The following is an 11,036-nucleotide window of genomic DNA, read 5'->3' on the forward strand; positions in this document are numbered from 1 at the left end:
CCCTCTCCCTATAGGAACAACACGTGCATGGGACAGGCAGTTTGCTGATTTAGCGTACTGGCACATTTTTTCATTCTAATTAAAACACTGAAAGGGACAGTGTTATACCTTCACTAAACCATGTAAACCAATTAATCGGAGTTAGGCTTTACTTAATTACTGGCCTTAACAACATTATAAGGCACATCTAAACATAGCTGCTGTTACACTGCACCGTGGAAGTACAGCAAACGCATCACAGCAGAGAACAAAAACATCATTTTCTTCTGGTTCGTCGTTGTGATTTCTTGTAATTCCAATTTCGGAGTGTCAGATAACTTGATTTTCTTGTCTCTCTTCTGCTCTCCTTCTGCACATTCTTTGGGCTTTAGTCAGACTGCGGGGCAGGTAGGGAGGGCCTCGCATATTGAATGTTCTATGACAGCAGTGAGTGGGTCCACTGCATGGAAGGGCTCTGCAGCAGCATGGCGTAACTTCTGTTTCTAACCAAAGAGGCAACTTTTAAAATGTTTGGGTCGTATTTAATGTCATTTTTTACATCAGATATATGAATTGATTTCAGTCGTACATTTCTTACATAACGTCGGCTGCTAAAACGTGCCCACACTCAGGGAGAACAACGTGAACTCTCTGAACTGCAGGTACAGTTGACAAACATTTCACCTCGTCACTGATTTAAGACACGAGAGATTAATTCCCCAGATCTGCTCAGGAGGAGCATGTGATTACACGGAGGGTCCCCTCAGCTATGTGTCGGAGTCCGTCTGTTGTTTTTGTGTAATAAAAGGAGGGAAGAGACGCCAAAAAGAGGAGGGATATCAGATTTACAGACTGGTTGGATATTTGTTGATGTGCTTCAGGTTTCGGCCATCTTTGATCCTCCAAACGTGGAGCATCCATCAAACTTGTTTTACAATTAAGGGGGCGTCGTCACAGCTCATTTAATGTAACAGGACACCTTAAAGTCCAAAAAGCACAGTCTTAACCTGGTGAACTACGCAGGTTCTTTTTGAACAACACATTTCAGCCTCGACGTGATGAGGTGAAAAAATGTTCCAGAGCGAACAGGCGGAAAAGATTCGGTAACCTGGCAGGTAAATAGATTTGTTCCTTGTTTTGAGTCTCTCGGTACAGAAGGTCCACACTGAGGGGTCTATAGAGCCAGTAATGAGTCACATCCTTTAAAATGCTGCTCTGTATCTCACACACCTCCTAAAATTCACACTGCACTGACCGTCACACACATACACACACACAGCTCTAACCTGTTCATGACTCCATACTGTACTTCACACCTCCGGGGGTGTTTTCTGGGGAAACACATCACACCAGCAACCAACGTCAGCATGTCAGTCAAACTTCTGCAAACGCAGGCAACGTCTCCTGGCAGGTGGAGCCTGCAGGGTGGTCTGCGCACGCTGTGACTGACAGGATGCTCTTTCGGTGAGTCCTCCTGCGGACTGTCATCAGGTAGCAGAATAAACAGGGATATTTTCACTAACAACATCTTTATAGAGAGCTAAAGCTACAAACAGACACGTACACCAACTGCAGCGTTTGGAGCAGTGACACTAAATGGGAAACAGAGGTTGAATTTTATAAAGTTCCCTTTTCAGAGATAACATCTACCATCTGTGCTGGAAACACTGTATCTATATTGCATCGAAAAGGTTTGAGCAAAAGGGGAAAAGTTCCGCTGAGGTCAGGCTTCATGCAAAGTACGGCTGCCTGGGTTTTATTGGAGTTGGCAGGAGTTGGCCTGAGAGAATTAAAACCCCCTGTTTTGTGCTGCTGGCGTTGATATTGCCATTGTCTCATAAATAGACCCTGGGAGTGTTTTTCATTAGGCAATCTAAAATAAAAAGATGAACATCCTTGACATTTTGTTCCACTTCCGTGACTCTTTGAATTTTGAATGAAGCTGCGAGTGTGTACGCGTACACACACACTATGCAATTTCAAGTTGACATGCAGATCTGTGTGTGAGCTTTGTTTCCTACTGTAGTTGGATGACACGAACTGTGCTGCTTGTTTTAATGATTACAGTATCAGTTCAGTCTCACTCCCTGTTCTTTCTCAGGAGTCTTCTTTCTATTGTCAATAACATTTAACCCTTTGTTGTCAGACTTTCTCTAATCTTCTAATTTTATTCAAATGAGCAGGATTAATAAAGTACCTCCTATCCTGTCCTCCCGAGAATAATACATTTGTTATTGACGTTGCTGATGTTTTCCCCCCCTTGTAAATGATGGTTTGGTCTAAACCTGTAATAATAGTGATTTTTGGATGGACGGTAGCTCTGTCTCTCTCAGTCTGTAGGGACTTGGGAACCGGAGGGTGGCCAGTTCAAGTCCTGGTACGGACCCAGTAATGAATTGGGACTGGTAGCTGGAGAGGTGCCAGCTCCTTTCCTAGGCACTGTCAAGGTTGTCCTTGAGCAAGGCACCGAATCCCCCAACTGCTTGGGGCGCATGTCCATGTGCAGCCCCCTCTCTCTGACATCTCTCCATCAATGCCTGTCCATAGGGTTTTGTTTGTGCATGTGTGTATTTGGGCCTATGTGTGTGTAGTATGTTTATAAGAACAGAGTGACATTTAATTTCCCCTCAGAGATTAATAAAGTCTCTTCACTAACAGTCTCTTTCTGGTCTTTTCCAGGACTTGGACACATTTAATTCCCTTCTCCCAATTATTTACCTTTACCATTTTCTGCCTTTTCCCTTTCTGTCTTTGTAACATGTAAATGTCCAGTTGTGAAATTGTATTTGAAAGTAGCAGCCTCTGTTTGTGAAGGGGGGAGGTATGGCCTGTAAATGAGCAGGATGGTTATCATTGTAATTGAATCCAACCAGGTCAATGTAAATACAATTACAGAGCTGCTGCTGCAGGCTGTGAAATGTGGGCTTTATATGAATGTGAGTTTATAAAGACGGAGGAAGAAAGTGTAAAAAGCAGAACCGGCTTGTAGTACATCACCTATTTAATGTAACCTGTTTCACATGCTATGCTACACTGCAGTCCTTCAGTCCGGCTTTATTTAGGTTTGGATCAATGTTGGTTTAGATTTGAGATTTTTGTCTCAAACACAGTGTGTGTGTGGGTTTCACATCGGAGGGCCTGGGCCCCGGGCATCAGGCGCTCTGCCAGGTAGACATACATGTTTTAAAATGATCGCTGCTGAGCACTTTTTACCATGTGGGTGGGGTGCATGCGTGTGTTCTTCTGCGTGTGTGTGTGTGTGAGCCCGTCTAACAGAAGTGCCTCAGAGCCGTGTGCTGTGTGAGTGTGCAGGCTAAAAGGCCGGGCTCGCTGAGTGATTGCCACATTACCCGAAAGTATGAATCAATCTTCTGTTCAGACATTTGGCTATTTACAGACTCACATGAATTTGATCATGTGTTTTCTTTTAATGGTTTTCTAGGATTTAGTCGAACCTGTATGGCTGCACTGTTTCAGCGGACAGCCGTGGAGATGGTGAAGGGTGGGTGGCATGTCGGTTTTTAGAATGGGCTGAGATTTGGCAGTGGGCGTTTATTGATCGCACTGTTATAGATGCACTGGCTTAAAATGGGAGTGCATGGGAAAGTGTGTGGACACCCCCTCTGCCTCCATATATGGGATTTATTTCAGCAGGACAAATAGATCACACTCACCCAAAAATAAGTCTGCACAGGGCTGCAGCTAAAGAGTTCATACCCATATAGATCGGAAAAATTTGCTCCAGTATTGTGGCTCAGCACCCTGTGGGTGGCACTTAAAATATGTGGATTATGGGTGTATTTTTTAGCATGACCTTTGGTCATGTCGGCCATTTTTATCTGTTATTTCTATATAATGAAATTGAAAATAATGCCCAAAGAACGCAACCAATTTCAATTCTTTATCCTCCTCCTTTCATGAATGGGTGTACCATTCTTCACACATCTGTATTGGGCTAATTTGTACATTTATTTCACACCCACATTTTTTACAACCTTTGAGATTTAAATGTGCAAAGTCCTAGCTTCAATGTACGGTAGGCGATAAGGGCAATCAGGCTGCAATGGCCCAAACAGTTTCCATGAGAAGAAACAGGCTGCAAGTTTAGAAACGATGCATATTAAAAAACACATACATAAGTGAAAAACAAAACAACAGATACACGCTGTACATGGGGGAAAAAACGTGCTGGAAAAAAGCATAAACAAATGCATTAACATCAAAAACAATGCTTTTGTGTGTAGCTTCTGTTGGCTAAGGATCTCAGCTAGCCGTGCAGTTAATAGTACCGCTAGCTGCACGGCAAACTGAGAAAGCAACACTTAGCTCTTGCTCTTCACTCTTCCACCGAGCGCCCCCTACAGGCCTGGAGCACTTCCGTTGTGATGGCTGGATTTGCGGCGTTTTCCTTTTGCATGTGTTTTCTGGGTTTGTGTGTTTTTGACTTTGCGTTGTCTCTGTATTTGCAGCACGTTTGGTGCATTGTGTGTTTCTGCTTTTTGTAGTACTTTATTTTCATTTGCAGCGTGTTGCTGTCGTTGTATATGTTTTAGACTTTTGCACCAGTTGTTGATTTTGCAGCCTGTTCATTTTAGAGGAAACTGCTCGGGCCGTTGAGATTGAATTAACATTTGATTGGTAACATTTTGCTTCTTATTATAGTGCAAACTCACAAATGCAAACTTTCACATAAATAAGAATTAGTGTCACAACCAAACACATGCAGTGCTTTAATAGAAGAACACTGCACAAGACATCGCGCGCAGGTAATGTTTTGTGCGTCTCCCTACATCTCCGTGGGCTACTTCTTTCCTGCAGTCACCCTACCTGTCACTGTTTTCATTGGCTATTGTGAAGCCAAGAGAGAAATGACAGTTTGTAGGAACTCAGTGAAAGAAGGGATTTAGGCGGTAATCCGCCTCACTGATCCTTTTTAGAAACAAACCAAGTGTCTGGCACACCGCCTGGCTCTCGCCATGACACGCCTGCTTTTGATACCTGAAGGCTGGAGAGTAAACCGACACCTGCAGTGGCATTTTCAGCTTCCCGCATACCTCAGATCAGACGAGAGGTAGACTGAGCATATTTCGCTCGGTTGGTAAAATGACTGGTTGTTGGCTTGCAGGTGAGATGAGGTGGATACCTCAGGGTTTAAAACACCCTCGGGTTATCAATATTAATGTTGTGACAGGGTTTTTCTCTTTCATGTTCTGGTGCTTCTGTTTGAAAGAGTGCTCATACTTGCCTATATAATGGGTTTGTTTGCCCCTTCGCTGTTCAGGTCAAACAGATAAAGATTATTTTGTTTCACAACATCGTCGCGTAAACAAGGACTGACTTTTGAGCTTCTCCATCAGATTGGAGCCTAGTCGGTGTCATCCCTCTGGCTTATACAAACATTGTCCCCAGTTTTAATCATCTTTACTTTGATATTCATTGCTGCCACAACCAGTGTTCGTTCAGCCTGTTTTAAAACAGATGCTCTCTGTCTACAGAGCAGCTGCCAAGAAGATGAGTTTGATTAATCGATTCAGCTCCTCTTCTTACAGTAAAGACAAGGCCTTGCTTATAAGTTCATATAAACGTAATGATGTTTCTCCTTCATTATCTTGAACAAGCTCTATACAAACACACATACATTGATTTCAGTGTGGATGAGGCTTGTGCTCAGTCACAGCTATTCAAACACAGTTTTAGTTTACTGCAGCACTGTGAGCTAAACGAAGTATTATTCTGGAATTTTTTGACCCTCAGTTATTACCACAAGGCATGTCATTCTCTTTGTCACTAACTGAATGGCACCTTTATTTCAGTAAAATGTTGTAATTTTAATTTCTTTTTCCACCAGTTGTGTGAGCGGGATGTATTAAAGTTTGTCCAGCTTTGATTTATGGACAATCCGGCCTTTTTAACACCTTCTATGAATCGACCTCTTTGTCTAAACGCTGGTTCGGACCGTGGAGGATAACACGTGCAGAAAAAGGCCACAGGCGGACACACAAAACCACACACACACTCGCTCACACATGCATGCATAAGGCCTGAGTGGTTTATTGGGTGGCAATAAAAAGAAACGCTGTGTGAAATGAATCCAGTGTGAGTTACAGTGTTTTGGAGGCTGTGTTTTTCTTAGAGATGAAGAAATGGACCCGCCCAGAGTGTCGTGTTTATGTAGAGAATTTTTATTTGAGTTTAATTTTCCAGCTCTGCAGGTGGGAATCGGAACGACCTGACCCTCAAATCACACGTCCTATTAAAATGTACAATCCCTGGCATACGGCCTGTTAGTCTGAACTACAGAAAACAATGATTAAGAGACGACGTATATGTGCCTCTTTTTGTGACTTGATTTATGTTTCAGTTAACTTGATACATCAAATAAAATCAAAACAAACACAAGCTGCTCGGCGTAAAGAAAAGCTTACTCTTAGTTATACTGCATGAATTTGTAGAAACGTGCTCGTTTGATGCTGTTAGATACGTCTGAAGCGGTCCTTATTGTAACTTTGAGACATAACAGGTGTTCACAGTAACTTAAACTCCAGTATACAGGTGGCCCTCAGAGGACGACTGCTCTGTGATTGTATAAAATTCTTTATGTAACAATCATAAATCTTTTACACTAGCTGTACTCGAGGGTCTTTTATGTTTTCTTACTGTGTTTTCTTGTGTTTGGTGTGTGTGCACGCAGGTCCTGCAGAGCTGTGTGGCCATCACCGTCTATGTGAAACTCAGCTTACGTCAAACCTCATTTACAGGTAAGACCAAAACTAATCATTCAGTCAATCAGTCCAGTCAGTAAAAAATTATATAGATTCATAGGATTTGATAATGTTACATCAGATAATCAGTGTCATCCATTATTGAAGTCAAGAGAATCAATAAAGAGAAAACTAAGGGCCTTCGTTCGCTGAGGCCTGGACCTCACAGGATCCGTGTCCGCCGCGGTTCTGGTCTGTCAGACGGCGCGCACCCTACCCCGCAGGAGGCTTTTCCGGACCGCAGTGCAGTCCAAGCAGCTGGATTCGCGAGATCACCGGATTGCGGGAGAACGACATTATCGCCCGAGATTTGCGAAATCACGCGATAACATCAATGTTTAAACAGAGCAACACACAAACAACAGTTCAGTTTGCACCTCCGAGGTTATTTATCTGCTCATTTGGATATCATTCCGTGATGTTTTTGCTTCTACCGTGGCTGAGTACACTACTTATTAAAAACTACTTAAAAACATGAGTCTGTACATGGTGTTTTATTTTGAAATGATATGAAATATCATTGACACGTGCTAGAAGCGGCCTCCGTCAATAATAGACTTGGCGTGTATCTTTAGCGGAGCAGAGCGGAGAGACGCTTCTGGGACACGCCGGTCCTGCCGTAGGACCGGCGTGGAAACACAAACATTGACCAGAGTGGGCGGGATCAACTCCGGAGGTGGCGACGCACACTTAACGCCGCGGACAAGGATCCCGTGGGGTAGAGCAGTAAGGGTGTTTTTTGCGTTCAGAGTGCTTCTCACTGTTGCTAGGTTACGAAAGTTGTCTGGCGGCACTCCCGCTTCCTTTGGTAGTGACTGATAAGTCTATTGTACATCGCTCTATATGTTTCATATTTGCTTTTATTCAAGAACATTTTAAGAAGTAAACGTAAAAACGATGTAAAAGAATCGTGCCCTGGCGTTAGCAGCCGCTCCACACCTGGAAATCTGACCCTCAAAAAAACAAAAGTATAAGCTTTTCCTCTGCCATTGTTGTTGATAAAGTTTATATCGGAAAGCCCGCCCCTTCTTGATTTTGATTGGTCTGTGAGGGAGAAGTGACATTGACAAGCGCAGCGGTGTTCCAAAAGTTTCATTATTTTCAACTGTGAGCGCAGGGACAAAAAACCCAGCTGAAAACGCTAACCTGCATTGGTTTTTTATAGGAAATAGCCGCTGCCAGCACAAAAAACATGTTAAGGAAGACAGGCCCTGAAGCGCTTGAACCATCTTAATACTTTCTCAGCAAATATTAGATTTTACAGCTAACCGTGCTAACCAAAATAGCCCCAATACGCAGCTAGAGTATACACCCCAGAAAAAGCAATGAAAGGAGTCAGTCTCATGTTGCGTGTTTCTCTGAAATCCAAACTTGCCAAGAGCCACATAAACAGTGACACGGTAGCCTTCATAAATCACTGTATATTTGACTTGTCCTAAACACTTAACTGGAGCTGTAAAAGTAGGCAGTATCATCAGTGTTTTAGGCTACTTGTTCCCATCTCTCTAACGTATATCGTCCATGACTGCACACACATAAGAGCACTTTGTGTACATCCTTTAGGAATGGAGCCACACAGCTGTGAACACTGCTTGTTTGCAAAATATAAATGTGTTCTTTGGGTCAGCGATCTGTAACCTTAGCCTGCACTTAAACTCAGGGGCCAAAAGGACATCAAGTATCTATAAGCATTATTAAACCAGCTGTATGGACAATATGGCAACAGAGAAGGGTTGTAACATTTAAATGTACCATGAGCTGAATGAGGGATGTAAAAGCATTTCAGTACATCTTTGATTGATAATCACATGCTTTCTATGAAACCGAGTGTCGGCCACAGAACAAAGCCTGGAGACACGTATGAATGCACCCACAGCATTCATGGACTCGGTGCTTGAACACACTTCCTAACCGCCCTCCTTTTAAACCAAATATCCAGCTACACTTGTGATATTCTAATTTTACTTTTGTCAGATGTTAGCACTGTGGCAGCCATCACAAGATACCCTCCCAGACTTATTTCTCACACAAGGTAGGGCCAAAGGACAAACGTTCACAGTGAAGTGAACATCCTTGCATGAGCAGCAGGAAATGCGGTCCACAGCAGAACTGATATCTGCGTCAGTGTATTCTCCACCAGTGCATATTTGTTCCCTTGAGAGCAGCGGGCCCTTCAGTCAGGGGATGCAGGTGCTGTTTACATTTGCATATGGATGTTTTAAATGAGGACCACACTTCAGCCAGCAGTCTGGAATATATTGAGCAGATGGTCGCAGAGTGAGGTGAAGGACAGGTTCTCAGTGGGTGAAACTTAAACATATGGTGTCCTGGCTGATTTTGTCCACATGCAATATGTGTCACATGTAGATCAGAATATGAACAACTCCGCCGCACACAAACCTGTAAAACACAGCTTCCTTTAGGTGCTACATCACCCGTACTCTTTAGGTCATCCGCCGCAGCCTGACTCCCCAGTTGCATGAGGAAACCCTCCTGTGTGGCGCCTGTATGAAACAGCAGCCTGGAACCTTTGAGTGGGAGACACATGTTTCAGCAGGGCCATTACCGCTGAAACATGAGAGCGTGTTTTCATGTACGCACACACATACAAACACTCGTGCACACACAGGTGTGCTGGCAACAGCATCTTTCAACATGACTGTGCTCTACACACTGCAGAGTGCAGAGGCTGTGCGAGTGTATGTGCGTGTGTAAAAGTGTAAACGAAGTAGCTTTAGGTGAGGTCATGAACTTGTAAATGAAAAAAAGAGAGGCTTCCTGGTGCTTTTCCGTGACATCTTACTCTGTTGTGAATTTGTTGTAGATACCAGCCACATTGTGCATAAATGCTCTCCTGTTATTTGTCCTGAGAGATGTTATAAAGTACGTGCATTTCCATTGCAGGCTTTGGCTGAAAAAAGGGTTTCCAGAGCGTGCAGCACATCGGTATTTGAGTGCTGATAAATTTGAGCAGCGGATTTTAAAAACTGATGTCTTAAATTTACCAGCATGAGTAAAATACAAAACATTTAACAAGGCATTTATAATACATTTACATATCACAGCAAAACACTATTTACAAGAATAAAGCTGCCAAAGAGTTTGTTGATCCAGCAGTGACTGAGGATGCTCGTTGTTTGTCCCCAAGGGGGCACCATACTTATAGTTTTCTTCTCCCTGTTGCAATCGAATGAATTCAACAGGAAGTTAAAGTTGTGTAATTTCGTTTGGGGTGTTTTTTTCTTGACACTTTGCAGCGTTATAAAACTAGTGAAAGTACAGTAGTTAAGCTTTTACTGACTCTAAAGCATGCAGTAAATACATTATAGAGTTCCGCTCACTCACTCAAGCCAAGGTTTTATCAGCAGATCTAAAGTGCTGCTCACTCGTCGCTGTGTGCGAGCTGCTGTGATGACACTTTTTTCTGTGCTCACAGTTGCTCTTACCGCCAAGCGTTTTCCTCACTCTCTCTCCGTCTCTTTTCTTTCATACAACCAAAACAGCTGCCAGTACACTTCAGTGGCCTACTAGCCTTCAGCAGCAGCAGCAGCAGCAGCAGCAGAAAGTACTTAGTGGTCTAAAAGAGGCAGCAGCGGGCTTTGTCGTAATCCCTGTTTGGGTTAGAACAGACTCCTAAATAAACTGCTGACATGGGACACCACTGTTTACCAGCAAAGCAAGGATTGTATTCAAAGTGGAGCAGTGTTGTCTCTGTTGTCAGTCAGCTGTGATGAGGTGAAACAGGAAGAATGATGAAGTGAGGGGGAAACACACACAAGTGGAGTTTCTTGGTTTGGAAGATGTTCACATAAGATAATAAGCTTTCCCAAGTACTGACATGACAATGGACTCATTGGTTCCAAACTGCCACAAGATGTCGGTACAGAGGAGAGCTGCTGTGGGGTTCATCTCTGAGTAACTCTTTTCATGATGAGGAGAGAAACAGGACAACATTACTGTTTGATGTCAGATAATGTTGGGCCTCTGCAGATGCTTATCAATGATTAAAATGCTGCCTTTATTTAGAGACTCTTCTTCATCTGGAACCTTCTCTCTGAGGAAGTACTTGTGAAGCCATAGTGAAAAATTGTTCTCATCTTAAGTACCTCACAAATGTAACACTTTTGTATAGTTAAAAAACAAATGTACCGCATTTTTCTGAGTATAAGACGCACTTTTAATACATTTCTTCTCATCTAAAAAGTGGGCTGCGTCCTATATACTGGTGCAACCATACCAGTGTATAATGCAGAGAGGTATGTTTTTGTGTTACGGCATTTTACCCAGACAATTTCG

The sequence above is a fragment of the Semicossyphus pulcher genome, unplaced genomic scaffold (assembly GCF_022749685.1).
Source record: "Semicossyphus pulcher isolate SPU_LCO1_2020_fin unplaced genomic scaffold, fSemPul1.0.p SCAF_6, whole genome shotgun sequence".
Lineage (NCBI taxonomy): Eukaryota > Metazoa > Chordata > Actinopteri > Labriformes > Labridae > Semicossyphus > Semicossyphus pulcher.